The sequence below is a fragment of the Camelus bactrianus genome, chromosome 23 (genome assembly GCF_048773025.1).
Source record: "Camelus bactrianus isolate YW-2024 breed Bactrian camel chromosome 23, ASM4877302v1, whole genome shotgun sequence".
NCBI lineage: Eukaryota > Metazoa > Chordata > Mammalia > Artiodactyla > Camelidae > Camelus > Camelus bactrianus.
Genome location: NC_133561.1, coordinates 40,132,236 through 40,143,817, shown reverse-complemented (window position 1 = coordinate 40,143,817; position 11,582 = coordinate 40,132,236). Strand labels below are relative to the sequence as shown.

The window sequence follows — 11,582 nt, the reverse complement described above, 5'->3', positions numbered from 1 at the left end:
TTTATTATAGTATTTTAATAATTTGTCAGAAAACTATATACCTATATATTTTTATTAATTATATAATTTATTGTAACTTCATAAACAGTAACTATATAATTTATTACAATAATATTTATAATAACATTAGAACAGTTTAAGGTGCTCAAGTGTTTTATTATTTTGATATATAAGAGAAATATGTGAGAAATTATCATTTAATATATTAAAAAATCAAATAAGGATAAAAATTAAAATAAATTCTTAAATGCTAAGTAGTACACACATTTCATGTTGTCGTGGCAACCTAAATATCAGCGATCAACTGGAGCATCAGGCAGAATGGCAGACAGCTTTAATGCATTTGTTTTAGAATCTTTGCCTCCTGTAGTGATAGTTTATGCATTTAACTACAATTTCATTCATGTATTATCATCTAATGAGTAGTATAAATGACTGTCAATGAACCAGATATGTTACTGTAGAAAATATATTTTTAAAAGACATGAAATCAAAGTGAATATTGTACAAGTACCATAAATGCAGACTTCCTTCTCATCACACATTAATTACAATATTATTATTAAAATTCTCTCAGTACAATGATTTTCAAACAGAATAACGTATATTCAGCTCTTAAAATCATCTTTATATGAGTGTCCTGTTTTCCTGTGGAGTTTCAAGTTAAGTGACCATTTCTTCCTCTTTTGCTGTTGTCAATCAGCCACATATTCAAAACATAGAGCTTACACAGTCATTGTCAAATGAAGGGCCAATCTGAAGGAAAATAAAGAAAAATAATTATCACGGACATCCTTTGAAAGCAGAATCTAAATAGCCAAAACTAATGCCAAGTAAATGCAAGGGTTTTTTTTTTATTTTTTTTCTCTCTCTAATTACTGCTGTGTTTCCTCTGAGAGTAAAATTCTTTTTAAAACTGCTATAAAATTTTAGTTTTATTGAAAAGTCTCCAATTGATTCTAAATACATGAGAATTTACATCAACATATCTGAGACTGGCCTTTGGGGGCAGGAAAATGGATATTTCAGCCTCTTGAGGTCTTCAGGATTTTTACGGGTGACAAGATGACAAATGCTAATGTCATTGTCCTGGATGAGCATATCAGTGATTTGATATATGACATTCTGTTTTGAACCACTTGTTTGGGATATTGAGATTGAATGCTATTGCATCTATGTGATTGAAATTTTATTAAAGTTTATTCTCCACCCCCCATATTCACAATCAAATAACAGGGGAAATATTAAATCCGTGGTTATAGACTATTTCATTATGTTTCATTGATGTATTTCAGACAAACACATAATCCTAATACTTATCACAATTAAGTCTCGATAAATGCTCTATCCTTGGTCACATTTTGGGGAAAAAATATCAAAGTATTTTGAGAGAAGTCCTTAGTGTTTATGAATACTAGCTTTACAATTGGTAGCCTCCAATCCAGTGTTTGTGTTTTGGTGCCAGTCTAGCAGTTGTACATTCTTAAATAATGTCCTAGGATTTAAATTTCCTAATGTCCAAAATTACTAATTTTTTGGCTTCAATCACCAAATATGTACTGATGCATCTCTCATCTTTATTTCCAGATTAAAGAATCTTTGCATTCATCTTAATTTAATGTTAAAATAAATAGCAAGGTGAGTTTTTAGATTTACCAAATTCTCTGTAACTTACAGGTTACTATTTTAGTGGGTCATTTTAGGATAAAGAATAAGAGACTTTGTTCCATTCTAAAGAATGTGTTACTAACCCTTTAAAATAATAGAAAAATTTCAGTCTTTTCTCTTTAGAGCTTGAACTGAATATAGGCATTAAGAAATAAAGAAATTGTGGTAACAATAGAAGTTACATATAGAAAAGTAAAGAAAATGATCACTTTTAATTCCTAATTTTAATGACTTTGATAATGATAATAACATAAAACTATAGTATAAAAGTCTAGATGTTCTAATAATTTAATGTATTTTATCCTTTAAAGCCTCCCTGATAATTCCATGAGCTAGGTTTCATTATTAATCCAATTTTACAATCAAGAAAACAGATATTAAGAATTTAAGTTACTTGTCCAAGATCACACTACTTAGAAATGACAAACTTAGTATTAGAGCGAAAGGAGACCCGGCTTTTTACACTAGGTTGATACTTCTTTCTCATAAATTTCAGACATCTTTGGTGTCCAAACATCACAAATTTCTCCCTGCTTCTTCTTAGTCTATACATTGCTTTTATCCTGCTACCTTTTGAATATATATGAACCAGAGTTTAGTTCTAAGATTTTATATTCTCACCTTGTACCTAGTTAACTTGTTAATGTAACTAGAGTAATTTACTTCACAAGGCAGCAATCTTTTGGAGATTAAGACATTTTTACTCCATATTATTCAGTGGCTGCTGGAGGCATTTTGCCAATGATATTAAATCTTAAATGCGATTGAGCTCTGCAGTCATCACATAAGGTAATACAGGCAGACCTCCAAGTTTTCATGCTGTTGGGTTTAAGCCTCCTGGGAACCATGTGATAGCTCTGCCCTGTTTGCCATCAAGTAGAATCTCATACAAATCAAACCCTTCTTGCATTTCATCCAAGAAAATTTGCAAAGACTTGTATACAAAAATTCTTCCCTTTAATGCATCAAGCTTGTAAATATCTTGTGAACTTGTTTGATGGCAAGTTGTTTTCCAAGGCAGGGCAAACTTCTTCAATGAGGAAAATTCATTTTTCAAAAAAAAAAAAGCATAAAGCAATAAAAAAGATCAACTTATATCACCTTTAACAAATGGAACTAGGGGACTTAAAGTTTTTCCTGAATGTTTTTCCTTTGATGAATGTGGTTAAATTGTATGTCACATATCTAAGGACAAAATGATGAGTTTTCATTCTTGATTTACAAAGGCCTCTCATCTACTTCTGCTCTTCAACACACATGCCACTTTCCCCTTCATAGGACAGTAGGGAAGAGAGTTCTGGATTTAGAAATAAGAGATCATGGAGTAATAGTCCTATTTAAAAAAAAGATCAACAATCGCTTAGGCTCCTACATATGGATATGTGTAATGCAGTGTTTCTTATACGCATACTGTGTTTTAAAAATAAGATACCAAGTGCATAGTTCACACATAAAAAAGGAAGTCCTCTATATAAGTTTACAAATATATATAATGGATATTTTGTATGTTTGCTTGTGGGTGTGTGGATGTGAAACTAAGTAAATGTATTCATATACATATATATATATACACATACATATATATACACATATACATATATATATTTATATACACACATATACATATATATATTCAGTTCTGTTCCAGAAGGTAGATTTTTACCTACATTTTTCAGACATACTGGAGGTACAAATACACTAATAAACATTTTTCAAAGACATTAATCCATGCATAAAGTCTCTACCAGTTTAGCTATTTGCTTAGTTTCATCATTTATATTATAGTGGGCCTCATGATGTTAGATATGAATGCAATATGGTCTATTATGTCAGGCCCCAGGTTGTTAAACACTCCCAGTGAGCTGATAACCTTTTCAGAAAATTGCATTGTCATTATACTTGTCAACCACAAGCAAATATTAAGAACTTACTTCTTCATTGTGCATTGCTAATTGCAGGACAATTAATTGAAGGGTTTTGTGACTTACAGAAGCAAAGTCCGTGATCTCTCTGGTATCATAGACACAGTTACATAACAGCCTTAGGAAATAGAGATAGGAAATGTTAATTAAAAATGAATATTTGGATAAGTACTAGAACAATATAAAACAGACATCCAGGAAGCTTTTCATATAGAAACACCAGAGAAGAATGCCATAGAGGTTTGAAAGATTTGGAAAAAATTTGTAAAGTGAGCTGGAAATTAGACATATGTTTTTAACGGAGGAAAGGATATTGATTTGGAATTGGATCAAACATCTACCTTCTTTAAGTGATTTAAAGGACTTTTCAAATATTTCTTCTTCAATGATTTGATGAACTTAACAACCACAAAACAAGTTTTCAGTAATTCCTGTTAATCCACTGAAGAACTTCATTCTAACTCAACTATCCACATATATATGAGTTTTATGTTGTTATTAGCTTGTACTAGCAACCATCACCCATAGCTCAATAAATAATTGTACAACTATTTTGATGTCACAATTTACAATATTCTCACTCTTACATTTGAACCTCAATATAATGTGAGTTAAGGAGGACATGGTATATATTTTTTCAATTTTGCAGATGAGAAAAATGAGCATGGCATCTTGAATCAGATATACTTGATTTCAAATTCTGGCTTTATAACTTACCATCAATTTGCATTCCCATGCATTCTTCAGTATTTTTTAAATAAAATTGTTTTGAACAGTTAAATTAAATAGGGGAGGTAAAGCTGTTAGTACAGTCTAACAGATTAAGAAATGGTAGTTATTTTGTTTTAATTTAAAGCGAACATTTTCTCACTCTGTCAAGTTGAATGCTAAATCTCAATCATTGAGGTATTTTAGAATTTTTGTATACTAGACAGTGTATTCATAAATATTCATGCAATTTAACTTTTAAACCCTGAGCTGTATGTTTTGGCACATATTCTATTCCCTATGTAATGACAAAGACATGCGAGTCCCAGTCATTAAGTGGAGTTAGGTGAGGCAGAAAGGAGAAATGACACTGATAAATAATTCCAGGCCATTTCTGTGAACCACAGATGTTTACATCAAGCTGATTAATATTTTCATAATTCACAATAGATTAATTTATTGTGGGTTGCCACCTCCAGCTCTTTTATAAATCAAATTATTAAAATTGTATTTAATAAATCATTTTCATTTTCTAAAAATATGTAAAAAATTTAGCTGTCATATTAACATATATTGTGAGTCCACAAAGGAAGATTTTTTGAACTCTAACTCTCATAATACAGAAAGAGATTTAATATATTGAAATACAGACAGCCTTTGAAAACACTTGAACATCATTAATAGATAATAAGTTTAAGGCAGGTGTCATCTTTTCATCTTTATCAATCGGATCAAGTTTGTCCAAATATTGGTCAAAAGAAGAATCTGAGTCTATAATCTTATTCCTGTCTCCTGCCCTGACAAAGGTTTAGTTTAGTTTCTTTAGAGACCTCTGTTGGAGGTACATATTTCTTGTTAACAACCTTCTTTCATCTCTCTATATATTTTCTTCTCTCACATTTTATGATTATAGTTTTCATATTATCTTTAAATTATAAGCAGATTATTCAGAATGATTTTTTAATCAAGTATGTTAATTATTCATACTTGACCCTAACTAGAAGCAAATCTATAAACTAAAAATGCTATTAAATAATTGATTTCCTGTCTTGTTTTAAGTGCCCTGTTCAAACTGTGATTGTTAATTTTGCTGGAAATTTCAATTTAATCTCTAAGATAGCATGAAGTTATTTTACTAGTTTCTTCTCTCCCCATCATATTTTTAAAACAATTTTCTAAATGTATTATTGATGAACTTTACCTACCTATCTATCCATCTATCCCTTCCCTTCCTCAGGATTTAACTCATTTCTCATCTCCACCCTTCTGCTTATCTGTTGTGGACTGAATTGTGTCTTTCTAAAATTCATATGATGTCATATGATGTCCTAACCTCCAATGTGATTGTGGCCATACATAGGACACTTATGAGGTAATTAGTTAAATTAAGTCATTAGGGTAGGACCCTAATCCCACAGGACTTCTGTCTTTATCAAAAGAGGAAAAGATACAGGTTCTCTCTCCATGTACATACAAAAAAGGGGACATATGAAGACACAGAGAGCAGATCATCATCTACAAGGCAGAGAGGTCTCCCAGAGACCAACCTGTTGGCAACTATATATCAGACTGCCAGCCTCCAGAATGGTATGGAAATAAGTGTGCCTGTTGTTTAATCCACCCAGTCTGTGGTATCTTGTTATAGCAGCCTGAGCAGTCTCAAACTAAGCAACCAATTTCTAACACACTTTCAGATTTCTGTGTAAATATTACCTTTTCCAAAGCCCTTTCTATCACATCCATTTTCATCAACACCACATTACTAGACTTGCTGCATTTTTATATGTTCTAGCTAATACTGTTTTGGATTTCTGTCACCTGTGACTGATTTAGAAGCTTCTTCAGTTTAGAGACTGTTTCCCACCAATTTAACATCCTTAAGACCTATCACAGTGAGTGGTGAATGTTAGGCTACAAGAAATATTTGTTGAAGTGCATTTTTGGAGACATATCAGTACCTGGAAGGCTACCTATCATAAAGTTGTCAAACAATTGCACATGTTCAATTTAACTTGAATTGAAATTCTAAAGACCTTTTTTATGTGATAAAATCATGGGTTTCTTCCCTCCACTGAAGTAAAATAGCTACCAACGAGAGTATTAATTATATTATGCTATATCAACTCAATATACATTTAAGTGGCCTCTAAAAATAATGATTATGAACTCTGTGTAGCATTGTGGAAACATTATAATAAAATGTATGTGAATTGCATGTAATATAATAGAAACATTACAATAAAATGGAAAAGACAGGAGGTGAAATTGCTCATGAACTATGATTCCAAGTGTTAACAGATTGAAACATGAGAATATTTAGAGAATAATAGTTATAACATTGTTTCAATATGAATATTTTCTCCATTTTCCAAATTTCTGTGTTGTTTTCTATTTTCACCATTAAAATATTAAATTTACTTAAAAACGCAAGGAAACATGTGAGTAGCATAGATAATACGTATTAGAAGAATATGTGTTAAAAAGGTGAATTAGCATGGCAGCTGTACTCGTGGGCATGGGCAAACTGGATGGGGTTAAATCTCATATTTAATGCTTACTAGCTTGATGATCTTGAAGAAGTGATTTGCATGCTCTGAGACTTCATCTCCTTGTCCTTTGAATGAGAAATGATATTAACATAATGCCCACCAAAGAACTAAGACTGCTGGAATATCAGGAGTGCTCTTAAACGCCAGCTAATAATTTCCAATACAGTGTAAACTCTGTGAGGCTAGGGACCTGTGAATTCACTACTATAGATTAGTGCCTGGCATTTGGTAATTTTATAATACAACTTTACTTATAGATAAATGAATAAAAGGGTGAATGTAATGAAGCTAATAGAAAAGACTTCATAGAAAGTCTAGGAATTTTGAAGAAAAGAAGAGCAGGACTTTATATACATATACGTGCATATATATCTATAATTTCATTATATGCCTGATGTCTAAGCAGATAACTAAATAAACAAACACTTTTTGCTTCCTGAAGAGAATTAATCCAATTTTCCTTTAAGTTGTTTCCTGAGTAAGATAGTTTTTTTCATAAACTGCTTTAACCCATACCTTGTGATAATTTACTGTGTCTCTGTTCAGAATGATTTTCTTGTGATAGGTTAACTCAGGTTCTAGTAGAATCAGCCATGGTAAATATGTAAAATAAAATTACTGTAAGAAAGATGAATAACATTGGTAAGATCATTTAATATTTTTGGAAGAGAAAAAAAGCAGAAACTGCCTAAAACTTAGAATGCCCCTAGGAACAAGCTGCATTCCCTGCTTTCAAAATCCTTCTTGCTACTTCTGCTCAGTGAGGCACTGAAATTCACTGATGCCTCTGCACACAGTTTTCTTTTTTCAACTTCAGGTCATATCACATTTACAGTTTACTGTCTTAAAAACACATCTGGAATGCACCCAGTGTATTGATTATCTCTCATATTTAAATTGAAAAATATAATGGACTTGGAAGGGAATAAACCAAGTGGTGGCCAGCTTTCTCTATCACTTTTTCTGTGTGTAGCACAGCAGATATATCTAAACATTTTCAGGATAAAAGGAGATTCAAGTGAGCCACTCAGTGTTGTCATAATAAACTTCCTCCCCACGCACACATAGGAGTGTAACACTGACTTACATGTGTTCCAGGAGATAAACCACTCACCCATTCTTTAGGAAATAATTATGAATGGAGTAAGTCAAAGTGTGTCTCCCTGTCCCCTCTTCAGCCCTTATTAATATATTCATACATCTATTGATTCAAAAGGTTAGTCATTCAAATATATATACTATGTATTCATCACACATTTTCTCTATACTAAAGGCTTGTGGAATTTTTGCATTCCAAGAACTTACATTCTAACTGGGAGAGAGACACTGTAAATGAAAAAAAAATAAGTAAAGTAATTTCAGAATGCAAAAAATAAAAATGTAAAGAAGAAATAAGGGGGCAGAGGTATAGAGTGAGGATGTTTTCATGGCTATTTTAGAGCTAGTGTTCTGAATGTCTTCTCTTAGGGAGTTACATTTCAAGCTGGGGTGTGACAAGTGGACACTCAGCCACAACATGATATTGGGAGAAGAGAATGTCAGGCTTAATTTCCAAGGAGGATAGTGGCTTGAGGTTTCCAAAGAATTGAAGAAGAAAGGGAAGTTAGGAAGAGGGAGAGAGAGAGAGAAAGAGAGAAAAAGATGAGAAAATGTTAGTGGGATTGAAGAAAACCATGACAAGTTTTATGGGGTGGATGTGAAGCAATAATATGGGCTCAATTTGGCCATGAAAAAGTCTTAGGTATTCTTCTAATTTCAATTGATCTTCAGTGGAGCATTTTCTCTAAGGCAGTGATATTATCTATTAGATAATTTCTTAAAAAATTTACACACACACACACACACACACACACAAACTCACTAGTCCAACATCTTTTGTCTTATGAAAAAGTTGTCTAGACACAGAGATAGGACACCATGTACTGAAAGATGTCCAAAGGAATCAATGTGAGAACTGAATTGTGAAAGCTTTGAGTTCCAGTCCAGATGAACAAGAGGAAAAAAGCACTTTTTAAGTATTTAAGTATTGGTGAATCAACTTTACACTAACATTTTTTAAACCCTTGATTTTGTCAAAAAACATAAATATCAGCAAGATGCAACTGAAATTTTTTGACATCCCTAAAATTTTAAACAGTCTAGACGTGTTTGCTTAAAGGTTGAGCAAAGGTTGAGAGGTTGACTTCTCAAGTATCTGCATATATTTTATTTACTACAAATATAAAAATTTCTTGTATAACAGAAACAGAATAGAAAGTGGTTCCTCAAAAATATGTTGGTGTATATTTGTAAAATATCTACCATTTATTGGACTATTACACTGTTCTGCACATATTTTAATTTTTCAAGAATTCAGATTTGAGGAGGAAGTTAGAGTTCAGTGGTAGAGTGCATGCCTAGCATGCACGAGGTCCTACGTTCAATCCCGGACCTCCACTATACAAACAAACAAACAGACCAAATTACCTTGGCCCCCACTCACCTCAAAAAAAGATTGTGTTAAAAAAAATTCAAAATTTACATTGACACTAACAGGGAACTATTATCATGTTCAATTTCCTGTTGAAGAAAATGAGTTTCAGGGAGGCTTCCCCAGCTCATTTCAGATGGCAAATGTCAGGGTAGGACTAGATCTGAGCTCAGGTCCACCGAATTATTCTGCTGTCCCACACAGTTTAAACCATGGCTTCTTTCAAAGCATGCTTGAGTATTCAGCAGTAGAATGTGGGTTTCTTTTACTGTGTGGCTTACTCTGAAAACAGTAAAAGCACATAAAATTATGAAAAAGAGGAAAGAAAACATATACATTGCTTTTTTGTAATTTTTTTAAACTACTCTATATCATTCTCCTCCTCATCCTCTTTTCTATTGTCCTTTCTTACTTAATGGCTTCAAACTTTCTTATGTCCCTTCTTCATGTCCTTCTTTGTACTGTGCTTTCTTTGTGGCATAAGCCTTTATTCTTAGATCTACAGTCTTATAGTACATTTGTGAATATATCTTATCTTTTTAAGAGAAAAATATTTAATATATATATGATCATAGAATAGCAAACTTTATAGGACTCCTAAATCTATAATTTTATACAAATATTTTTGTCATTTTTAAGCTTATAAGCAAAATCTCCATGTGAATAGTATGTTTGCAAATACACAGACACCAAATATAAAATGATATAATTTGGAATTTTTATATATTAAAAGCTATGGAAATAAGCCAGAAGCAAAGTGCTTATAATTGTTGTCATGGCAGAGAGAAAGTTACGTAGTTTACATAGCCTCAGAGCATCTGTTATCTGAATATGAACCAAAAACACCCTTTAAAAGATCCTGGGCACATTAATTGAATCATGATTTCCCCTAAAAGTAAATAAACCTATAGATTAATATTACAGGAAACTGTGTAAGAGGATATAGTAAAATATTTATTCAATGTTATTTAAAAAAATACTACTTCTGTTCTACCACGTGAGGACATCCAAGTATCAAGAATTTGAGTGGAAAGAACAAAGTAAGAAAAAGAAATAAGTAGAAAAAAGGCTTGCAGTCAATTTTCCTAGAAGCAGTATCTTTTTCCTGGGCTTGGCACTTTATAAAATACAATTGTCTATGCCTGCTCTTCAAATAGAATCATTTATAAACATTGTGCAAATCTATATTATAAATTTCATAGCTCCTGCCAAAATTAAGGATATTTTCTTACTTTGAAAAACACCTCATTTAATTGTTTTAACTGCAAAATTAATGAAATTCAGAACATCTAAGAAAAATTACAAAACAAATGACTAACATATTTTATAGCACCTCCTATTCAAGAGATGGAATCTGCATTTCAGTTCTGTGAATCTGGGCTTGTCTATGACTTGCTTTGACCCAGAGAACCTGACAGAAGTAATGGTTATCTTTTTAAGTTGTTAAGTTTCCAGGTGTTTCTTTCATTCAACACAAAATAACTGATACAACACTGACCAACAGGAATTGGACAAAATTATTTCAATAAATTTTCCCTGACAAATTAAATATCAAGTGATATCTAGATATTAAGTTCACTATTCATGCCCCCTGCCAGAATGTGGCTTTCTTCACCTGTCTAGAAATTCTAGAGACCCTGAGCTGTGGTTGCTTCTTTCTTAGAAAGGATGGATGAGAGTGGACTAGCCTGCTTATTGGCCTTGTCCTCTGTCAGCCACATCTGAAGGTAGCTGCTCATCTAAAGGTGGGATTCTGCACTGTTCCTATTTATTATTTTCTCCAGAGCAGAAACTGTGGACCTATGGTTACATGTGATCACAATCCATGGAAGGACACATCACCATGGTCTTTTAAATAGATATAAAATGTCAACAGCCCTGGCTTATTAACACATACATGTCCTTAATAAAGGCTTAGGTAAAGATTGATCTTTGAGCTTCAAAAATGAAACAAAGAGCTATTGGAGGTCATCAATGAGAGGATGTGACTTCAGCTGACTCATGAGCTGGACCCACCAATCAGAGGCTCCTCAACCCCTCCCCTGCCCTTGCCATGTACCTTCTGACCACCTTTCCCACAGCTGGAGCTGTTTTCAAGGACACAGCCTTGAGAGAGCAATGTTTGATGCAGACCATCTGGAAAGTACATGTGACTGAATCCAGTAAAGGCCTCCAAATAAACTTTTAAGATTCTGGTGGGCAGGTTCAGAAGTCTATTTGTCTCACAGCCACCCAAGACAAACCTCATATGTAACTTCCCATGCT

General features: G+C 32.7%; 1 long non-coding RNA gene across 1 annotated transcript; it reads right to left on the bottom strand.

Annotated features, from left to right (window-relative positions):
- Positions 1–202: 202 nt before the first annotated feature.
- On the bottom strand, positions 203–7,570 carry LOC141574869 (uncharacterized). The gene is made up of 3 exons (XR_012501997.1): positions 7,364–7,570; positions 3,600–3,708; positions 203–756 (listed from the first exon to the last, which is right to left on the bottom strand). It is a non-coding gene; the product is annotated as an uncharacterized LOC141574869 (long non-coding RNA).
- Between the last annotated feature and the right edge of the window lie 4,012 nt (positions 7,571–11,582).